The sequence below is a fragment of the Cupressus sempervirens genome, chromosome 1 (assembly GCF_028749045.1).
Source record: "Cupressus sempervirens isolate cs-2001-9-10 chromosome 1, ASM2874904v1, whole genome shotgun sequence".
In the NCBI taxonomy this organism is placed as follows: Eukaryota; Viridiplantae; Streptophyta; class Pinopsida; order Cupressales; family Cupressaceae; genus Cupressus; species Cupressus sempervirens.
This window is the reverse complement of record NC_143118.1, coordinates 214,660,693-214,685,305: the sequence shown is the minus strand read 5'-3', so window position 1 is coordinate 214,685,305 and position 24,613 is coordinate 214,660,693. Positions and strand designations below refer to the sequence as shown.

General features: G+C 31.5%; 1 pseudogene; it reads right to left on the bottom strand.

The window, feature by feature from the left end:
- Positions 1–535: 535 nt before the first annotated feature.
- Positions 536–2,890, bottom strand: LOC149576910 (G-type lectin S-receptor-like serine/threonine-protein kinase LECRK2; annotated as a pseudogene).
- Positions 2,891–24,613: the final 21,723 nt, after the last annotated feature.

Below are 24,613 nucleotides of genomic sequence, written 5' to 3'. Positions count from 1 at the left end.
ACCATCTCAATCGATGGGTGGAAGGAAACAAATCTACCTATGAGGTAGAGCTTTAGATTAGTTGATACACTGTCAACCAAACTATTTGGTACCACTATTTCCACCCCCTCCTCACCACTAATCACTCTAAGAGCTTCCAACGGGGTATTAGCCACTTTCTCTCCAAGAACAACTTCCTTCCAACCTAGAGCCCTAGTATAACTCGCTTGAATCTCCTAGCCCACCAACAGAGCACTCATATGGCTCTTTTGAATCTCCTGGCCCACAAACAGAGCCATTGACTCCACTGGCACCCCCCCCAACAAGATGAGCAGCATCGACATTCCTGGCCTAGTATCGGGAGCATCCACACTCATCCAAATTCAAAATATCAATCGAGCTGAAAACAAAAAGTTGCAAAGCGAAAAATAGTCATATATGCAAATAATTATTGCTATTGTACATATGTTATATGACACTTGTTATCCTCACACCCTCACATTGAGATGAAAAGACATGATGCATATTCCTTTCATGAAATAAGACTTGATAAACATTAGAGAGGCAAGGAACCAACAAAAGATCCCGGAGCTGGTGGCAGTGCGATCTCAACTGTTCTTTCCATCATCTGCACTACCTTTTTAATGTAAGGCCTTAGACCAGGATCTTGCTGAATGCACCACAGCCCCACCAACACCATTCTCTCGAACTGCCTAGAATCAATGCTGTTGCCTTCACCCTCTACTTGCTGTTGCTCCACAAGCTCAGAGAGTCTGCCACGCTTCAAGCATTCGTAAACCCAGCCAGACAACATGATTGCATTTTCTGGAGCACCCAAGTCAGTGGCCTTTCTGTAACAAATAATTTCCAGCAGCATCATTCCAAAGCTGTAAACATCTTCTTTCACAGTAATAGACATTTTATTAATCCATTCAGGCGCAATGTAACCCATAGTACTGCGGGCAGCCATGAGCGTCGCAGTCTGATCTGCCTTCAATAATTTTGCCAAGCCAAAGTAAGTTATTTTAGGAGTGTACTTTTGGTCTAGCAAAATATTTTGGGGCTTAGTGTCACAATGCAAGATCTGCGTTTCGTACTCTTCGTGCAAATAGAGGAGTCCTTTGGCTGTGCCCATTGCAATCTGAACATGTGTCCTCCAGTCAAGAAACCTGTTATCTAAGAACAGAGCAGAGTCCAGGGATCCATTGCTCATGTACTTGTAAACCAGAAGCCGTTGAGAACCCTCGTCACAGAAACCGTAAAGCTAAATTAGGTTTTTATGATGGCTCGTACCAATCACGCTCATTTCCGTTCTAAACTCTCGCTCCCCATGTTCTCCCTGCCATACGCCATCAAGAAGATTTCTCACAGCAATTTCTCTACCATCCAGCAACTCCCCTTTATAAACTTTACCGAAGGTGCCCCTTTCTTATTTTTGTCTGAAGCCACCTACAGCAGCCTCCATTTCTCTGTACGAGAAGGAATTCAATCCCCTCCAGTACAACCTTGTGCTGCGCCCGTGTTATTTTATTCTTTGTGCACCTGACTCAGAAGGCCGCTACAAGAAGAGATGCGGAGAAAGGGATGAGAGCTATGCCATTCAAAACAAGCGTCTTTCCTTCCCTCTCATCTGACAGAGGAGGCCCAGGCAAAGGAGAAGCTAGAAACTGCACTCAACTCGTCAGATACTTTGACAAAATCTCGAGCAGTGATTTCTAGAGCTTGACGGCCATCGATCAGAGGCAACTGTTTCTTCCTGCAAATAGCATTGTCATCATATGTGAGCACAACACACATGCAATCGTTTAAGCAGGACTGCTGGCATTGAATTTCACTCAGATCCAGCAATACAGAATAATCACTATCCGTCTTGTTGCCGCGCAACCAGTCTGTTGTCAAGCCGCGACATCGTACTCCTTGTGTGCAACTCTGCCCTGGCGATGAGCTTCGCATGCATCCCTTAAACTGGTCGTCCCCGTCGATAAAATTGAATTGAGGAGGACAAATGCAGTTGGGCTTGTTCTGGTCAGCTAATCGACAAATTGCATTGTTTCCACACTAACCCTTCACGTCGCTACATGGATCTTTCAATGGCTGCCATACAGACGACCAAGAGGAAGCATTGCTGTCAATGTTCCACACGTACTCTGCAAAAGTTCCATAGATTTCGAGCGTCACTCTGCAAAGAAAACGTCCATCTCCAGCATTGCCCTCGCCTACCTTGGAAACGGTTATGTTGGTACTGTTTACCAAATACAACAGCCCGCTGGGATCAAATACCAAGCTTAATAATCCGTGTTGGAGTTGAGAAATAGAAGAAGACCAATCAGCGCCGTCGCTCCACAGTGTAAATAACCAAACTACCATCCCCTTGCATCGAGAGCTCAAATCGTCCTAATGAGAAATTTGTATTTGAAGCCTTGGAAAACATGTTACCGTTGGGCTTGCGCGTCTGACCAGGCAAGAGGGTGTCCGCAGGATAGTCAAAACTCTGCCAGATGATCTCAAATAACGCATTCCACATCACAAAGTTGCCGTTGTCGAGCATTGCGGCTGTGGCTACCTTGTCAGAGTACTCAGATGTCCACACTAAATTTTTCTTATTGTCAGACAGGCTGACGCCGCCTTCTGTGAGCTGCAAATTAGACTTCTTTGCAACTGGACTATCCTTGTTATCTTTGAGAACAGTCAAGGCTAATGCTTTGAGAATGATACTGTCGAACCAAACGCCTACGACATAAAGAATTGGAGTGAGCGGATAGAATCCAAAAGAAAAATGCCCATTCGGTGAAACCCATTTGGAATCCCGGGAAGAACAGAGAGTGGAGCCAAGCGTGATATCCTGCTACGCCTTCTGTGCCGAAGCGCACAAGAGAATCTGAATGAGAGAGAGTAAGCGAATTGGACCCATGGGTGGAAGTGGGGAGAGAAACTATCAATTTCGATGGAAAAGTTGAACCATGTGGTACCTATAATATAACAAAACCTAACAGCACCATATCATATTCAACAGGGAAGAATTTTTTGGTTTAAACCTGACATCATCATATTCAACACCGAAGAAGTTTCTGCGTGAGGTAAGTGGGAATTGAAGCTGTCAGTCAATGCTCGATGCTCGGTAAGTGGGAAAGAGCTGCCATGAATTGATAGAGAGGCTCCTGTGTCAAACAGCCAGCCTTAAACATCACACATTAAGGAAGAAATTAAGCTTGGAAAAGTAAGTCAAATTCTGACTATTTAACACTTTTGCACTAGGAATGAAGCCTTAGTGTGTGATGTTTAAGTCGTTTGGTGTCGAACCATCACAGTTCTCCAAGACTTTTCTGAATGATGGGTCGTGAAGTATAAAACTTGACAACTTTATCAGTAACAATCTTGGGACAGATACATTTTCCATGGCCGAGGTTTGATCGGGTCCATTCAAAACAGTTGTATTTCAATTTAATTGTAGTTGACCGAGCTGGAAAGCATTTTCAATGGCTGAGAATCAATTGATCCATTCAAACTGTCGTATGGCAATTTGTTTTCCAGTCAGAAAGTAAAATTAAACAATGCTGCGTTGCCATAGTTGCAGTACATACCTCACCTTTAATTAAGAATATATATATATATATATAACCATAAGAGCTCGAGCTTATTAATTTTGTAAGGAAGAAAATAGACACACAAAAAAGGCAATGGCTACCTAGCCAGTTCGATCAACATGGCTGGGTATGCCCATGACCATGGTAATATAAACCCGATACTTTCAAAAATTGCACATCAATGTACTATTGGTAAAATAATCAGTGATGATGATGACAGGTGGGTACGGTGGTTTATGTCAGCTTTGTCTGTCATATGAGATGTCAATGTAAGTTTGACAAGACAAATATAATGATATTAAATGATGTTTTAAAGTAACTTTTTTTTGTGCAAGTAGTTTATTTTGTTTGAAATAATATACTAGAGAGTAGAATATTGTTTTATAGATTAATTTTAATAATAATATTTATTAATTACCTTACTTAGTTACTAATAAATATATTATATATTCAATATAAATTCAAAATGTACAATATATAATATATTAAATTTTATAAAATAAGTCAGATTTTATTATTATTATTATCATGATTATCAACAATATTATCCAATCTATTTCTTATCTACTTTCTAATAAGTGACTTTAAAATAATCAAAATAATTATGTCAATATGTGAAAAATAAAATGTTAATACAAATGATTAATTAAAAGAATTCTCGATTAAAATTGTTAAATATATAATTTTAAAAATAAATATTTTTACCAAAAAACTTACTATTTTATATATATCTATAGGGGAGAGGACCCAGTAGTTGGGCATGTATCAATTGTTGTAACGGTTGTTATGATCTTTGATCCAATTATTGTAACAATACAACCTATTGATTGAGCAAAAAAATATTGACTTTTATGTCTTTATTTATCAATATTTAACAGAAATTAAATCATTGCAAATTTACAAAGCATATATCATTGATTTACTAAATTTGAAACAAGTTCTGCACAAGTTACATTCTTTATATACTTCACATCAAACAATGTAAAGTGATAGTTTTCAAAAATAAAATTACTTTGTACACAATATAAAGAAACAAGTTCAAAATATTATATTTAAATGTGTTCAGTTTTACAAAAAAATATGCCCAAACACATGGACAAGACATAACTGATAACTTGCTTATAAGTATTAAGCAATGTTCCTTTTTTTATAACTTCAAATAGTATTACATATATAATCATATAAATCAATGTACAAATTATAGTCTTCCAAAAGTAAAGTTGGAGTGTATGACAAGCAAACTGGAGTACCTGTGTTCAAAATATGGAGTACTTGCATTCAATATATGGAGTGGTGTGAGCTCATCAATCTAGTCGAATCGAGCAATGAATGAAACACATTTAAAAAAATTCTAACTCATATCAAACAATTAATGCTAACAAATCAAAATTCAAATAGAATGTCATGGATCAAGAAAATTTTACAACCAATCAAAATGTAGACTAAGAATGCCACAAATCAAGCAATTTCCAAAATTCAAACCATTAATGCAGATTTCTACAAAAAGGACACCGATGAAAGCTCTTTCCAAAATTCAAATTCAAATTCTTGGAGGGAACCAAAAATCTATTAATATGGCATTTCATGAAGGAGATATTTTACAATGCCAATTACAATCTCTGTGACCACAAAGACTTGCAATGGCATTTGTTGTGAGTAATCTATGAGCACAAAATCCTTGTTTTAACACTGTGTCAGCATTCTCTCTATGGGCTTATTGAGCAATCTCTGAGCATAGCTGTGTCAACATTGTCTGTGTGTCAACATTCTCTCTATGGGCTTATTCTAGAATATCTGACAAGGACTACATAGAGGAACTGGATAAAAGAAAATATCCAAGTAGTCAACATATTAGGGCTTAAGATAATAGTCCAGGTATTATACCAAATAATCATAGATCTATTTTTCAATGTTGTAGCTACTGAAGTAGTTTATAAACCACATACTATATAAAATCTATCATAATCCATAATATAACTTTGTTATAATCCACATATAGTATGCTATTATCTCTAAAAATATAATCCATTCTATAAAATGCTATTATCTCTGAGAATATAATCCATTCTATAAAATTTGTTATAATCTATATAGTTTGTTGTTATTTTTGAGAACATACTATCGTTATTGCAGCTATGAGTTTTGAATCTCTGAAAAGTGTTGTGAATAATAGAAAATGCTATTATTGCTGCTAAAAATGTTATTTCTTCCAAAAATAACAACATATTATATAAATTATGCCACAATCCATTTTATATATTTGTTGAAATTCATATGCCACATACTATATAAAATTTGTCATAATCGATAATATAACTTTGGTATAATCCACATATAGTATGCTATTATCTCTGAGAATATAATCCATTCTATAAAATCTATTATAATCTATATAGTTTCCTGTCCATGTACTATATCATTGTATGCATGCTCCAAATTTTGTAAATTTTGCAATAGCATATATGAAAATGCTAGCAGACTCCATTTCTGTGAAAAATTACAACAGATTACATTTCTCTAAAAAGTGACAACAGACTACATTTCTATCCACATACTAGATCATTGTATGTATAGTCCATTGAATATTTAGATGATTAAGAAGTTTGCATACAAAATGGTTTATGGCAGATCTATGGATATTAGTGTACTATTGTTCCCAAAAATAATAGCATAATATATCATGGAGTATAACTGAAAAAAATAGCATAATATATGATGGATTATAACTGAGCATATGATGGAATATGATAGAACTGTGACAATTTCATTTCTAAGAGAGTTATTGAACAATTATCTTCTCTCAAATGCTATGTTAGTTCTGCCATATCGTGTAAGTGTAAACATATCATTTGTATGCAAAAAAAATGTTCAATTTATCTCTTAGACATGATATTTTCTTTGCAAAAATATATTTAATAATTCAATCAAATATTGAAACTTTGCATAATATTTTTTTATGCTAGTTAATATATGATGTTTTGTATTCAGGCATTATGATAATAGGAAAGAGAAGAAGCAAAAGAACTACTTGAAAATTGAAACCTCACTATCCAAGAGGTGTTAAATTACATGTGGTTGACTCTGATGATGGGGACCATTCTGCCAAGCCAACTCCTATTAACACAAATCATGATCTTGTTGCCAAGAATGCAGATGGTCATAATGGAGCTGTCAAATCTTCTCAATGTCACAAAAATAAAAAAAAGTGCCAAGACAATCAATGGACAAAAGAGGATATGGAGCATGCCATTGAAGATGTTGAAGATAATTTCTTTTCAATAAGAGGGGCAACAAAGAAGTGGGGCATCCCTATGATCAGCTTATCATATTGGTTAGCAGGGTTCACAACAACAAGAATTAGGGAACCACCAACGATTCTCTCCTTGGAAGAAGAGCTAGAAGTTGTTTAGTGGTGTAAAGATTTAGCTCAATTGGGTCGTGGATTAGAGGTTATTCATCTTAAGTCACATGTGGCTCACATCTACCAAACAAGGCCAAATCCATTCAAAAATGGCTTACCAGGTAGATCATGGTGGGTTGGATTCCACAAACGCCATCCTGATTTTACAATAAGGACTACAGAGGGTCTAGATAGGGATAGAGCAGTGATGCTATGACCAAGTATTGTGGCAGATTTTTATGATAACCTATCAATATTGTATGATTCTAATCATTATGAACCAACACACATATGGAACTACGATGAAACAAGGGTTCAAGTAGGAAGAAACTATGGTATGAAAGTGATTGCAACGTTGGGAAGTAGAAGTGTGCCTCAAGTCTTATCAAAAAGTAGAGAATGGATCACAGTACTCTACTGTATAAATGCAGCAGGTAATAAAATACCAAGTTTCTATATTTTCAAAGCAAAAAGAAAACTTTAAAATTACATTGCAAATTGTGAACCAAGAGCTTGCATGGAAACACAAGAACATGCTTGGATGACAAAGGAGTTATTCTTAAATTGGCTACATCACTTTGCTAGATCTGTTCTAGGTGGTGCTTCACCTACAAATAGGCATCTCCTCATTTTTGATGGACATCGAAGCTATATTGCATTTGCCACAATTCAAGAGGCAAGATCTCTAGGCATTAACCTTCTCACACTGCCTACTTACACTAGTCATCGACTTCAACCTTTAGATGTAAGTGTATTTTCTCCATTCAAAGGATATTTCAAATCTAAAAGGTCAAAATGGATGGCCAAACATCCACATGTAGAAATAAGGAGAACAAAATTGGCAAGAACTTGCAAGCAAAGCTTTCAAACTAGCCCTTGTGCCTGATAATATTATAGTTGGTTTTCGAAGGACTGGAATTTGGCCATTGAATAGAGATGCTCTTTGTAATGACATGAAGCCAAGTGATGCATTCAATGTTGAAGATGAAAATGATGTTGTAAATAATACTACAAATGATATTGCAAATTATGCTATAGAAATTGAAAGCATTTTATGAATAACTAGTTATGAGGGTGATGCCATTGAAAAATGTGTGGCAGAAATGATACAAAAGCAACAGCATCCAAATGCAAACACAAGTTCAGCAGTAGATGATGTGATGACACAACAACAAGAGCATCCAAATGCAAACACAAGTTCGGCAGATGATGTGATGACACAATAGTAAGAGCATCTAAATGCAAACACAAGTTCAGTAGCAGATGACATGATGACACAATAGCAAGAGCATCCAAATGCAAACACGAGTTTAGCAGCAGATGATGCGTTCTCACCAAGACATATTAGCCAGACACAATTTTAAAATGATTTGCATGATGAAATGAGTTTTCCAACATAGTTTAATCCACCTGTTTGGATTAAAGAGGGAGCAAAGAAATTGGGAGTGCCTATTGAATTTCAAAATGAAGACATTTCACTATCCATTCCTTCTCCACTTCCAATGCCAAGAGATGAGGTGGTTCATTATTATGTTGAAACAAAAAAATGGGAAACTTCAAATTTGGAACCTAATGAAGATGAGGATGGCTACACTAAACATAATTTAGATGCATTTAAGACACCTATAGCTTTTGAGACAGAAGATGAACAAATTTTATGTAGCCAAGGATCATTAAGAATTTTTTTGATGCTACCAATCAAAAGGGCTGCAAAGAGATCCATTCCATCAGATAATTCTACTCTTAGATTGGGAAGGAAATCTCAAATACTTACATCTAATGAGTACATAACAATGCAAGAGGAGCAAGAAGCAAGGAAGGTTGAACTTAAAGAGTTGAAAGAAAGGAAGAAAAAGCAATTGGAGGAAAAGAAGAGGAATCAAATTGAATTGAGAAAAAGGAAGGATGAGAATAAACTTGAAAGACAAATTATTTAAAAAAAGAAACAAGAGGAAAAGGTGCAACAACAGAAGGAGAGGGAGTTGAAAAAGAAAGAAAAGTTGGACTACAGAAAAGGTAAGCTAAGAAAAAGCAACAATGGACCTACAAATATTGGTGAGGGGAGTTCATTAATGACTTCTCTTGAACACCATCAAATTGCAAGTGATATATTCAACAATATATCCCAAGTATACCCTACTCTAGATAACCAATAGCTTGGTTATGGCACCATTTTAGAATCAAATGCAAATAGAGCAGGGGATAATAGTACTCCATCAACCTCCTTACCTGAACATCATCAAATTTTGAGGGATATGTACAACATTCTATCCCCTCACTATGCTTCCCTTCATAATAGCCAAGCAACTACTGTCCAAAGCCCCCCTCATTCTCCAATCAAACAATTCCAAATTGGTAGACTGTTGATGAAAATATGTTTGGGCATTTGATTCCTATCACCCCACAGGTTGATTCAGCTAGTCCAAGGAAGGCTAAAACTAATAGTATTGAGGATGAGGTAGAAAATCCTACAAATGATAGTACTGAGGAGGGGCCAGATCCCTTCCCTAGCTTCATGGTGAACTAATGATGCTACAATGACAAATGAAGAACAAATTATTTTGTTGGTGAGCTAATGATGTTGCAATGCAGACGTAATTATTTTGGACAACAAAACAATACCTCTATAGACTGGTCATTTTGCTATAGACTACTTAATGCTTATAGATTGACTACAGCTCTATATAATTGTATCTTGTCAAGACTGAAATGGAAATCTATAGACTAGTCATTTTGCTACAAACTGGTCATTTTGGTATCAGAATAATTAATGCCTAGAGATTGACTTTAGCTCTATATAATTGTATCTTGTCAAGATTGAAATGGAAATATTTTCATGAATTGATTCAACCATTGTGTTTGTTAGAAGACTCTTCTTATAATTAAAAAACCAAAATATATTGTAAATTTTATCAAAAAAAAAAAGAAAAACTTATTATGTAGACTACAATACTAGACTCAAAATGTTTTTTACCAAACTAAATCCTTTGCAACAAACTTATGAACACCAAAAAGAAGAAAAAATAATGGATGAATCATTGCCCAGTAAGGTCTACAAAGACCTTACCTACTTAGAAAAGTTTCAAATTCTTCAGAATACTTGTGTCAATAGACACATTTTACAACTAACTAAAACCCTCTTTCTGCAACCTGCATATGCATAAAATAACAACAAAAACATGTCAATGAATATTTTACAATTAATACTCTTGTAGGGAAAATAAAATATGCAAGGATAAAATAACAAGATCTCCATCATGAGAGGAAGTGGGATTCTTTTGGAATCAATACTATGTAAAAGCCCTTTCTAATTAATTGTAATAATACTCTTCTGTCTAATCTACATTAGATATTTTAATAATCCTAATTATTTGATTTTGAATTAATGTTATGGAATTGTATGGTTGTATAAATTTGAAATCAGGTATGCTAGTTTTTTTCCCTAAAACAACCTAGTATATTTGAACTTGCTTCTATTGTATAAAGCCTCAGTGAGTTTTTATTGTCATTGTGGGTAGAAATTGCCTCATACTAGTAATAGGGGGAGTCATTAAAATGTGAGTCAAAAACTTGATAAAATTGTAACCCAACTATGAAAAAAGAGCAACTTAACTTGTAATATACACCTTGAGCAAATTGGTATCAATGTGAAGAAAGAAGAGAAAATTCACACAAAATTACAAGCTTAATAAGCTAAAAAAAAAATTAATGCCAGAAAAAGGAAGCTAAAAATTCCATTCTAGTGTGGCAACGAAACCCTTCTTGGTCTATGAAAAATGCTAAATAGAGACCAAATACATAGAGAAATGCAGCATCTAACAATTTGGAAGCCCCAAAACAAACCAGAATTTCTATCTGGAATGAAACCAATGCACTTTAAGTAATGGTTAAACAATGTACCTCATAGCAGTTGTGCCATCGATTTGATGTGAATAGCCTCAATCATGGTTGATTCCCACACCAATTCCAATTGATTTGAAATGCTACTCCTGTAGCAGGGGTAATATCATCACAACCATTCCTTGCACAAACCCCAAAAGCTGGCGTAATGTTTTTGAGGATTTCTCTATATAGAAAATATTTATCTTGTGTAATGAAATCAAAGAGAAAACAAAACATTAAGTAATGTAATTAAATGTTGAATTGAATAATTCTACAAAATAAAACATTAAGTGGGTAGATTTATCAACTATTGTTTCGTGGTGTGGTGATGAAGGTGAGAGCACTAATTTTGATGACTCTAAGCTTAGCACTGGCCAAAAAAAAAGGGGTTTCATGTCATATCTATGTAGCTTGAAGAAAAAACTAGAACTGTTGTCTTTGATGAACAACATTTCTCCAAAATTTTCCTTCCTTGCGACAAACATGTGCATCTCTCATGCCCGTGGGAACAATGTTTACGAAAGGAAAAAACCCTAAAAAAAGTCATACATTTGTTGTGGTCGTGGTAAGAACATTTAAGAAAGAAAAAAATGCTAAGAAAATACCCTACAAAAAGCCATACGTCTGTTGTGCCCATGGTAATTAAGTTTAAGAAATGAAAAAACCCTAGGAAAAATCCACAACGGGAGATATTTGCCCTGAAGCTACATAATTAAAAAAACCCCAAGATGAAAGACAAGGATTAAATGCAGTCTCAAATACCAAAAGAGGAAAATGTATTTAGGGTTAGGTCAACTCCGTTCAATTATAAATATTTATATAATTAATTATTTTATTAAAAAATGTCAATGTTGGGATAAAATATGGTTAATAATTAGATAGTTCATAATTTAATAATGAATATAGTCATATAAATATAAATGGAAAATTGTACTTTAAATCAATAGTATACATTCATATATTACTTCTATATGACAAAATTAGCATAATAAAATGTACAAGTATTGGGATGCACTAAACCAAAGATGGGGGGTAGTAATTGACTACGATAGGTAAGGGTTTCAAAAAATGAGATTATGAACCATTTTTACTACTAGACATATAAATAATATCAATTTTGATGGTGACGAGTCCAAACCTTAGTTATAAGTTGTTAACTAGGTGACCAAAATATTTTTAAAAAAATTACTAAATTTTATGATTGTTATGATAGGTTTTGAGAGGTCGAAAGTTAGGGTGCACGACTACTAGGTCCTCTCCCCTATGCATTTATAAAATTCTAATATAATATCTTAAAACTCTTTAATTATATATTACATATATTATCATAAAATTATAAGATAAATATAAATTTTAATATTATAAAAATAATATATCTTTAATTTTTGATAAATTTATTATTTTATTTTTATAAACCAGAAAATAAGAAATTCAAAATAAATCATTTAAAATAGTAAAAATACATTAGCATAAGTGAAAATAGTGTATTGAATGAAATATACTTAATACTTAAATGTTATTATTATTAATTTGGTTGGTTTATTATGCCATTATTTTTTTTATTTACGTTTTTTAGGAGAAAATATGTATTATAATACCTAATTTTATTAAAATAAGAAAAAATAATGACTAATTCATTATAATATTTTGAATTCTCAAATAATCATAATAAAATAAATGAATAAATGCTATTTCAATAATCTTTTAAAAATATTTTACTTTAAAAATTATTATAATAATGAAATGTAAATAACTTTATTAAAATAATAACAAAATGAATTGATCAAATTAAATATATTCTCATTTATTAAACATTACCTTATTTTTTAAAAATAAATATTTATACATTTAAACAAGTTTAAAAAATTGAAGAACTCAATTAATTTCTTATAACAATTATATATATATATATATATATATATATATATATATATATATATATATATATATATATATATATATATATATATATATATATATATCTTCTATTGAAAATACTAAGTAATATACCAATATATGATAAAGTCTGGTTCATGAACATGTACGTTGGCATCAATTTTTTACAAAAACAAAACATTGAGTAATGATTACTTGGAAGCTACTCTATTTATTTATTTTACCAATAGTACATTGATCCGTAGTTTCTGACAATACTAGGTTTATATTACCATGGTCATGGGCATACCCAGCCATGTCGATCGAACTGGCTGGGTAGCTGTTGCCCACAAAAAAGGCACTAGGTAAATGGCTGAATATTTGCACCCGGTCATAGCCAAGTGCCGACAATTCCGTCACTCCAACTTCTGTCTCCTTTTTTATTGTCACTAAGTACTTTTTGACAGATTCCGGCAAATTTATTATTTTTACTTAAACAATGGGTGGGATGTGTTTTTTATGAATATGAAATTTAATTGGCCCATAAAAACACTTACCATTTAATATAATAAGTTGGCTGAAGTTGGGATGTGTTTTTTTAAAGGAAACTTAGAAAAGTTCTTCTATCATTTTATGAAATGAGTGAATAAAATAAATATTCTTATTCTTTACATTTGTATAATATGTGATAAATTAGAAATTAGAAATTAGAAATCTTTATTATTAGTTTTATTTTTTATTTGTGTTTATATTGATTGAATTGACATTTAATTGAATAATCAATATGTAAAGTAATTTTTAATTAGTGTGTTAATGTTTAATTTTATCGAAAAATTTGTCAATTTGATTTTTTGAATTTTTTATTATCTTTCTTTTTCTTAAAATCAGATTTATTGATTTGAATATTTATTTTGTTAATTTCAAATTGAAATAGAATTTAGAAACAAAATTCTAAATTATTATGGATAATAGATAATTTATTAAATTCAAGTATTTATATATGAACATAAAAAAAAAAATTGTATTTTTAATGTACAAATAAAAATGATTCCAAAAGGTCTCTCTTTATGTTTTCTTTAAATTTTTTAGATAAGAATTTTTATAGACATAATTGCAATCTCTTTGAAGGCTAATGTGTTTTACAAGATTAACCACATGGAATTATCTATAGAAATCCAAATAGTAAGAAAAGGAGTTTGTATAAGACAATCTCTAAAATATAAAATATAAGATGAATTATCTATCTTTGTAAGGCTAACCTTATGGCCATTTGCATTATGCGGCTTTGAATAGGAATAGAGGTTGTGTGGAAGTAGGAAAAAGATTAGTTAGGTATGGAGGTCTTTTATTATAAATCATATGTGATGTTTAAGTATCTTTATAATAATATGAAAAAAAAATTATCTTAAAAATAAGATTTTCATCTCAATAATACTATTTTAATCTCAATAATTTAGTTCTGTGGATATTAGGATTTTTATTTTAATAATAGTATTTTAATACATATTTTATTTATATTATTTTAATAATATTTTATATGGTTTATTTTCATATTTTTACATACAATTTATTTTTTTGTTATTAAAAATTAATGAGATTTTGTTGATATTTTTTACATACAATTTATTTCTCAATTCAAAAATAATGAGATTTTGTTGGTATTATAAAATTTAATTTAAGTTAAATTTTAAATTTATTTTATTTATTTAGAAACTAACAAGAAAAGAAAACTAAACATAAATAAGATTTTCAACTCTTAACCAATAATTTATTTTTTAATGTAAAATCAACAAAATCTTTGAATTGTAAAATAGATCCAATAATTTTATTTTATTTTTATTTTTATTTTTAACTTTTTGATTCATAAGAGGTTGAAGCCAAGATTAATTATTATGTGATGTGATTAATTATTACTATTTATTAAGCGTGAGTAGCTTTGAACCCAAGACCTTTTCGATAAGAGGCTCACAATTTACCATTATGTTGTAGGCTCTTGCCTAAAATAGATCCAATAATTATTTTTTATTTAGAAATATAAAAATATTTTTATAATAAAATAAAATTAAAATTATTTATTATAAATATATTTTTTTTAATACAATCATTACATTTTTATTAAATAAAATTTAATTTTATTACATTTTCTTTTTCTTCTTGTAATATTTAGAATTGCCAAACAAATTAATACTACTATTAAAATATGAATCTTACCATTTTAATCATTAGCGATTGGACAAATTGGTGGAATTATAACTAAAGTGGCAACTCGACTATTTAATAGGGCCCATGTAAGCCACCTCAATACTTTGAATGTGGAATTTGCATTCATACATTTGTACTGGTATGGGATACCATTTTTAACCTTTAATACAAGGACTGTCACAATAGTATGTAAATAGAGAACTAACAAACTCATGGCACAAAGAACTAAGGGAACTAATGGCACTAAGAACTGATGGAACTAACGATGCAAATATTTTGTTGTTTAGCCAGTGCCTAGGTGGTTCTGGATGCATTGAATTATGAAGATAATCTCATCACATTGTGTCTTGTGCGTCCTATAACCTCACAATAATTTAGGGCACTATATAGTCAAAACCATTCATGGTCATAGCTATTACATTTAGAATTGACATGATTGAAAACTCTAGTACTCTAGGGGAGAGGACCCAATAGTCGTGCGCCCTAACTTCAACATTTTCAAAATCTATCATAACAATGAAAAAAATGGTTGAATTTCTTTTAAAATCTTCATCAGCCTAAGGTTTCAACTCCTTGCCATCAAAATTGGTATCACTTATATGCCTCATAGTAAAAAGTGTTCATAATTTCATTTTTTGAACCCCCTACCTATCCTAGTCAATTCCCACCCCCAATATTTGGATTGCTCTACCCCAATACTTGTACATTTTATCATGCTACATTTTTAATATATAAGTTTAATATAAACATATAATATTTATTAAAAGCATATTATAACATTAATATTTAGATGATTATATGCTTTATTTAGTCACTACCTATCTAATTATTAAATAAATATTGTAATGAATTAACATTTTTTAAACTAATAAATAATTACATATAACTTCATATTTGATGGGAGTTTACCAAACCCTAAAATAATTTTCCCAATACTCGCCTAAATGTTGCCACTCATCATTTTCAAGCGATGCCTTTTGGGTTGGTCGCTGTCATAACTCATTTCATGGCCTTGATTTGATGAAGTTGTCGCCACTCATCACAGGTGAATTAAACTCCATGTCGAAGCTACATTTGTTCATTTTCAATGTTATTAGCCCTAATCAATTTTAGAATGTGGCTATGGTTTATATCCAAGGCAGTAGTTTTGACTAGCCCTGATCATTTTCACTCACGCATTCATGGCAGCCATCATTCCAGACTGTGTGGTGATGGAATGAGAAAGGTGGGCTAACCTTTTCTTGGTTGGGTGACCTCTATCATAAAATTTTCCATCTTTCATGTCTATTTTGTTTCCCAGGGCCCCCCTCGCCCTTGCTCCTACTAGGTCCTTTGGCCCCTCCCTTATTACATATATGGAACAAAACATCGTAAAGTGCCTGGATCATAAGGAAATCGAGTGTGCCTCCATTCAACTCGATAGAGAACTCTTAGACATTGTTTTTTGTAGTGTTTAATAAAGGTGAGAAAAGTGAATGCCTTGGAGAAAATGTCAGTGGATGCCTTACACCACAAAATTCATGTTAATTGCATCGGAAACTACTGGAAGGTAAGGTGTTTTTGGGCCAAATCCATTTTCATTATTTGGTTTTTATATTATGGGCCACAAAATTATGTTATTTGGTTCTTTATATTCATGATCTAACTTGATATTTTCTTGTGAAGGCTGTCATTTCAGCTGCTCAAGATCATAGTTATGCAACCTTGTACACAAAGGAGACAATTTTTTTTGCAAATGTGTTTGTTGACACAATATTACTTAAGGGGATTTGAGAAATCTTGAGCAGGTAAGGTCTTTATTGGACCTCACTAAGCAATGAGCTATCTACTTTTTTTCAAACAATGTATTTTTAATTATGTTATACATAATTTGTGGTATACATTTGTTTATACATATGTATATCTATAAATTTGTATAGCAGAAATTAAAATACAAAAATCAAGTGACATCTATAAAAACTCAAAACTTGACTCAGTGCAAGTGTAATTTGCATAATATTATGCAATATATAATTCTTCACATTTATATTTAGTATATTTTGAGAATTACAAAATGACCAACCCACAAGCATTGGAAAATAAGCATGGTCCTAATAGTAGAGGTACTATAAATATTACACGATGACCACCTTATTTGGAAAGACATTTAAATAACAATATACATATTCATATAACTCTGCACATTGATATTACAAAAAGACCAACTACTGGAATTGGAAAATCAGCATGATCAATAGCTGGAATTACAGAATTATCAACTATTGATATTATAGAATGATCAACTCACCATAAAGCCGAGGAAGCATTTTGGCACCTCCATAGTACTAACTTTTATATGATTGTTTGCAATAGATAAGTCAACCATCGATATTACAAAATGACCAGTTTATGTATTTGGAAAATTGGTCTAAGAAAGATTAGATAGCTAACAAGATAAGAAAAATATTTAGTTCAACATAAAGCCAGGGAAAGGTTCAAGTGCCTCCATAGGACTATCTGTTATAGGATTTTTTACACTAGAGTAGTCAAACTGTGGGATAATAGGAATTGTATGGCCAAACATGTTTTCATCTAACAATCCATCAAATTTGAGTTTTTTGATTGGAGAGTGAGGGGGACTGTGGTTGCGTAGCTTGGATGTTCTAAAGGGCAGCATAGGTAGGGGTCAAAATGTTGTACATATCTCTCAAATCTGATGATATTTAGCTTGGGGGGTTGTGGGAGTACTATGGACACTTGTCAATTGATGATGTTCAAGCAAAGGTGTTAATGGATTACACTCCTAGGGTATATTGTCCAACATGTCTCTTACAATTAGAAGATGTTTAGGAAAGGGTGTTATCAAAGTACTCCCCTCTCCAAAAATAGTTCCAATTGTTCCAAGTCCATGTCCTGTGTTCATCTGCTTGACTGATAGCTTACCTTTTCTGCATTGTCTTTCTTTCTTTTTCAACTCTTTCTCCTTTTGTTGTTTCTCCCTTTCCTCTTGCTTCATCTCTTTTATTATTTTTCTTTCAAGCTTCTACTCATGTTTCCTTTTTCTAGTCTCAATTTGATTAATCTTCTTTTCTTCCAATTGTTTTTTCTTCCTTTCTTTTAACTCTTCAAGTCCAACCTTCTTTTCTTCTTGCTACTCTTGCAATATTATGTACTCATTAGATGTCAATATTTGGGATCTCCTACCCAATCTATGAGTAGTATTATTAGAAGGAATGGATCTCTTTGTAACCCTCTTAGCTAGTAGCTTCAAATAAAATCCTTAATGATCCTTTACTACATAACATTTGTTCATCTTCTATCTCAAAAGTTGCAAATGTATTCATTATATCTAGATTATGTTGCACTTGGCCATCATGATTTGCGTTATGTTCCAAATTTGAAGTGTCCCAATTTGTTGTTTCTGCATAATAATGAATCACTTTTGATGTTGGCAGTGGAGGTGGAGAAGGCATGCTCAATGAAACATCTTCATTTTGGAAATCAATCTGCACTCCCAAGTCCTTTTCTCCTTCTTTAACCTAGTTAGGTGTATCAAATTGTGTTGGCAAAGCCATTTCATCATGCAGGTCACTTTCATATTGTGTCTGGCTCACATGTCTTGGTGAAAACACATAATTTGTTCGTGAATTTCTATTTTCATTTGTATCATCTATATTTTGTTTTGTCATCTATGCCAAATATTGTTCAATAGCATCATCTTCATAACCAACTATCCTTAAGATGCTTGTAGTGCTTGCGACATCATTTTCATCTTCTACACTAAATGCATCACTTGGCTTCATGTCATTACAAATTGCATCTCTATCCAAAGGCCAAATTCCAATCCTTCAAAAACCAGCCTTTATGTTGTCAGGCATAAGGGCAAGTTTGAAAGCTTTTCTTGCAAGTTTTGCCAATTTTGTTCTCCTTATCTCTATATGTGGATGTTTGGCCATCCATTTTTTGAAATATGTCTTGAATGGAGAAAAAATACTTACATCTAATGGTTTTAGTTTATGACTAGTGTGAGTAGGCAATGTAATAAGATCTATGCCTAGAGACCTTTCCTCTTGAATTGTTGCAAAGGCAATATGGCTTCCATGCCCATCAAAGATGAGGAGATGCCTATTTTTGGATGAAGAACCACCTAGTACAGACCTAGAAAAATGGTGCAACCAATTTACGAATAACTCTTTTGTCATCCAAGCATGTGGTTGTGCTGCCATGCAAGCTCCTCATTCACAAATTTAGCAATGTAATTTTGAAGTGTTTTTTTTTTTTTTTCTTTCAAAAGATAGAAGCCTTGTATGTTGTGATCAACTACATTTACACAACACAATATGGTTATTCATTCATGACTTTTAGATAAGACTTGGGGCACACTTCTACAATCCATCTTTGCAATCACCCACATCCCACAATCTTTGTCGACTTGGACCCCTATTTCATCACATTTCCATATCTAAGCTGGTTCATAGTGATTAGCATTATAAAACTGTGTTAAATTATTATAAAAATCTACAACAATACTTGGTCAAGATATCACTGCTCTATCCCTGTCTAGACCATCTGTAGTCCTTATTGTCAAATCTAGATGGCATTTGTTGAGTCCTACCCATCATGACCTCCCTGTAAGCCATTCTTGAATGGATTTGGCCTTGTTTGACAAATATGAGCCACATGTGATTTGAGTTGAATTACCCTAATCCATGACCAAGCTAAGCTAAATCTTTACACCACTAAACAATCTCCATCTCTTCTTCCAAAGAGAGAATTGTTGGTGGTCCCCTTGTTTTTGTTGTTGTGAGTCTTGATAGCCAATATGTTAATCTACCAGTAGGGATCCCCCACTTTTGAGCTGGTCCTCTTATGGAAAAAGAAATGTCTTCAACATCTTGAATGGCACCTTCCATCTCCTCCTCTATCCACTAATTTTCATTGAACCTTTTCTTTTCTTTTTTGTTATCTTCAGAAGGTTTTACAACAACATCTACATTAAATATCTAAGATTGCAATCTATGAATTGGGAGCAAGAATGCAATATGTGCTATCAGCAGTAGGGTTAGCTAAATTGTCACCATCATCAAACTCAACCACATGCAACTTAACACCATGTGGATAATGAGTTCTTTATTTCTAGATTGTTCATTTCCTTCTTCTCTTTCCTACTATTATAATGTTAGCCTGCATAAAAAAATCTTGAATAGAGAAGTTCATTCCCAAAAATGATATGTCATTATGTACTTTGGTGTTATTTCTCCAATCAAATGCAATCGGAACCATTCTTAACTTGAGATACAAATAAATTAGTAATACAGATAGTTTCAAATTAAAATGCAAAAAAATCACTAATATCAATAGAAATAATGGAACATTCATCTTAATATGTTGTTATTTTTGGGAGACAAACATTGCAAAAATAATAGGATTTTGTTGTTATTATTTTTAGACAAAATTGCTAGAAGCAACATTTATAGCAGCAATAAGAATAGAATGCTATTATTAAATGTTTTTTCCCACAAACAACAGATGTTATATCAAAAATAATAGAAATAATAAGAATAAAATCCTATTATTGACTACTTTTTTCCTAGAAATAATAAGAATACAACATCTTATTATGACAAACTTTACATGGTATGGAATATGACAAAAAAATTAATTCTAGAAATAACATAATACTATATGGAAAATAATATAAATAAAGTTTGAGTATGGAGTCAGACAGGAGTATGGATTATGACAGATTTTACATTGTGAGTGTCTTACAAGGATTATAATTGAAAGATAATAGGCCTTTATGGAAAAATATCTAGATTAAGCCTTCTCATATTCTCAGTAGTATGATATTCTCTTCTATGCAACCCCTAGTATTCTATGCTCACAGAGAAAATATCAATGCTCGTATTCTGAGCTCACAGAGAATGTAATAACAATTGTCAAATAACTCTTTCACAGTATATCATATTAATAGATAAATTCTCCCTCTAACAATTTGAATTTGAAATCAGTATTTTGTTCACTTTCCCTTAAAAGTGTGCATTTTGATTTAGATGTTCAAAATTGGTTGATCCATGACTTTCAAAGTATATGTTTTCATTGGTTGATAAATGATGAAGTGGTTTCAAGGAGAAAACATTGAGTTGTGTTGCATTAATTGTTTGATTTGAATGGATTGGTGAGTTCAGACCACTCCATAATTATGATGAAGGTACTCCAATTGGCTTGTCAAAACACTCCAATTTTGTTTCTCAAAGACTCTTAAGTTTACAATATATTATAAAACATTGTTTGATTTGAATGGTTTTGTGAGCTTAGTCCTCTCTGTATTTATGATGCAAGTACTTAGATGGGGTTGTCAAAGTCTCCAATATTTCTTGTCAAAGACTCGAAGTTTAACATTTTGTATAAAAAATTGTGAAAGATTGGATGAGTGACAGAAGGAATGTTTCTTTATTTGTATTGTAATGACATTGGAAGTTGAATAGGTCTACAGTTGTTATTACTTCTGAAACACATAATGTTTGATGTCTTGTCCATGTGTTTGGACAACTATTTAGAAATAATTATACAATTTTATATACAATATTGAGTAAAATGTAATTTGATTTATGTAGAAAAAATCTTTATATTGTTTAATATGAAGTAAACAAATAGTGTACCTTATTCAGAACTTGTTTCAATTTGAGTAATTTAATGATCTATGCATGATAAATTTTTAATGATTTAAATTCATATAAATATAGAAAAATAAATGGCTAAAAATCTATATATTCTTGTTCAATCAATAGACTCTATTGATATTATTATTGAATCAAAGAATTTTAACAACTCTCACAACAACTGATACATGCTCAAGTTTTGGGTCCTCACCCCTATAATAGTTCCCAATTGATTGAAAATGAATACCAAGTATTTTAGGTAGGATATTTAAAGATTGAAATAAATAGAAAAGATGTTATCTTCTTCACCACTTTCCTTATACATATACGTCTTCTATGGTTTCTAGCAAAATATTTAAAACTTCAAATAAATATAAAATAGTTAGTAATACATGTAGCCGATTGGTGTTAAAAGAAAATATAGAAAATCCTCTTGTTGGGTGCACCATTTAATTATAACCTTGTACATTTACCACTTTTGCATATAATGTGAAGATATTTTGATTGATTTTATTAGGCACAAATAATGTACACTTGTACTTGTTGAGGTTGCATTTAACAAGTGTATTTTAGGTCAGATGATTTAGAAGAGAGCTATCTATTTATATCACTTGTATACATATGTTTTAATTAACTTTTGAATGAAATAAATTCTATGAAAACTTAAGAAATTTATCCTTGTAACTACGGCCTAACAAAAAATATAAGAAGATTGCATACCATTGTTTTGCACTCCAAAATGGGAATTCAAATATAAGATGATGCAAATATGTATCTCAAAAATTAAATTTGTATGATTCTTTAAATCTATCACTTCCTCTCTTCCATTAAAAATTGATGTGACTCACAAAACCATAACATTATGTCACTTTGCACATTGAAAATGAGTTACTACATGTCATTAATAATGCCCTTTTTACATTCATTTCCTTACCTAAAATTTTGACATTTGAGTGTAAATCCCATTTTGATTAAAAAATAATAATTTTAAGAATGAGAATATGATACAATTTAAATTACATGCCTCTCATTCAATTTTTATTTTTTTTGAAATTAGAAAGTAGTAATAAAATCATTCTCATATTACAAAGAGATTTTGTGTTTTTTAAAGTATTGAATCAAAGCTTTGTATAACTTAATTAGAAAATTGACAAGTGCCACAAATTGGTTAAGTACTTCCTTTAGTTAGAACAATAAATAGTATTATAACATATAGTATATAAATAAGAAATTTTCAATTTTGTATAATTGAAATTTTTTGTACAAAGGTGAAATACAAGCATGCAAATATTTAAAGTAACATCATGTGAATGAGAGTTTTATTCAAATAAAAATTAATATTAGATCATGCTAAATAAAATATATTTATAAAATAGATTATTAGCATTAATATTATACATTACTTTTTGGAAATAAATTAAAAGCTTATATTTTCAAAAGGATATAAATATATTTTTAAAAGCTTATATATATTCTTAACTATGATAATTTTCTAATAATTAGGGATAAGGCATACCCTTAAGAGAGAATATGGTTAAAGAGTGGAATATGAGTTTAAAAATTATTTTATAAAAATATAATATCTCACAAAGGCACAATTTTGCATACAAGAGCTTCAATTGATTCAAGAGAAAAATAATATATACAAATTATTAAGTTAAAAACAATTGTGATTCATTTAATAACTAGTTAAGTCATAGACTTCTCACAAGTATTAATAAGAAAATCAACTTTTGCATCTTAAAGTAATTTTACAGGTACATTTTATATTTTATATAAAATAAGGAAAAATAATAATTTAAAATTGATATTTTTTTAATTTATTTTTCCTATCTTTTTTTAGAATTCATATATTTATTTTTTATTCTTTTTTAGAATATTTTATTGTATAAAATACATATAAAATGAGATTTAATTTTGTTCTTAATTAGTAAATATTTTAGAAATTTCAACTTAGATGTTTCTAATTTTTGTAACGAGAGTTTCAAATTGGTCTTTTCATAATATATGATAAATAGATTAGACAAATGAATTTTATAAATTTTATGGAATGTTTGTAATTTTTTTGTGATTCTTCAGAGTTTACTTTTTTTCTTTTCCAATTTAGCCATTTAAGAACGAAAATTTTGAAACTACATTTTATTTTAAAAAGGGAAACTCTTTTACACACGCACACGCACACGCACACGCACACGCACACGCACGCGCACGCACGCACGCACGCACACACACACACACACACACACACACACACACACACACACACACACACACACACACACACACACACACACACACACACACACACACACACACACACACACACACACACACATTTTTTTTGCATTTTTTTAATAATAAAGAAAGTTATCCATTTATTTCTAAACATATAAATTAATAAATAGAAATTTTAGACTATGCAATAAATGAATAGAAATACTAAGAGAATTAAAAAAATAGATGGATTGTTTGTTGACAATTAGAAAACTAGAATCCCAACTAGACCAATATGATTATTAGTAGAATAAATAATAGAGATTAATTAATATTCGTATAGTTGATATCAAGGAAATTTTATTATGTGTAAAATGCAATTTTTTTTTTAAATGGTTGAGTTTTGTTGTTATATTATTTTGGGCATTATATAGCAAATATGTTTGACCCTAAATTCTAATACTTCAAGACATTCAATTATCTTCAATGTGTATGTGGATATCATATTAGCCCTTTGGTGGCACAACATTGCAAATTTATTATTATCACATCCAAGTGGTGTGGTAACAACATTAATTGATTTCCACCATTGATAAATTTATGTTTGGGGAAATCACCATTCTCCATCTTCCCCTTAGTTACCTTGGGATGGTTGTATCATGCTCATAATGTGATAAACTTTAATGTGAACTATTGATTCTTGGTTACCTTGGGATGGTTGTATCATGCACATAACATGATAAATTTTAATGTGAACTATTGATTTTTGTTCCTTGTTGCTAACTTTTTTACTTTTATTAATATTGGCAATTTAAAACATATTTTGGTCTATTTAT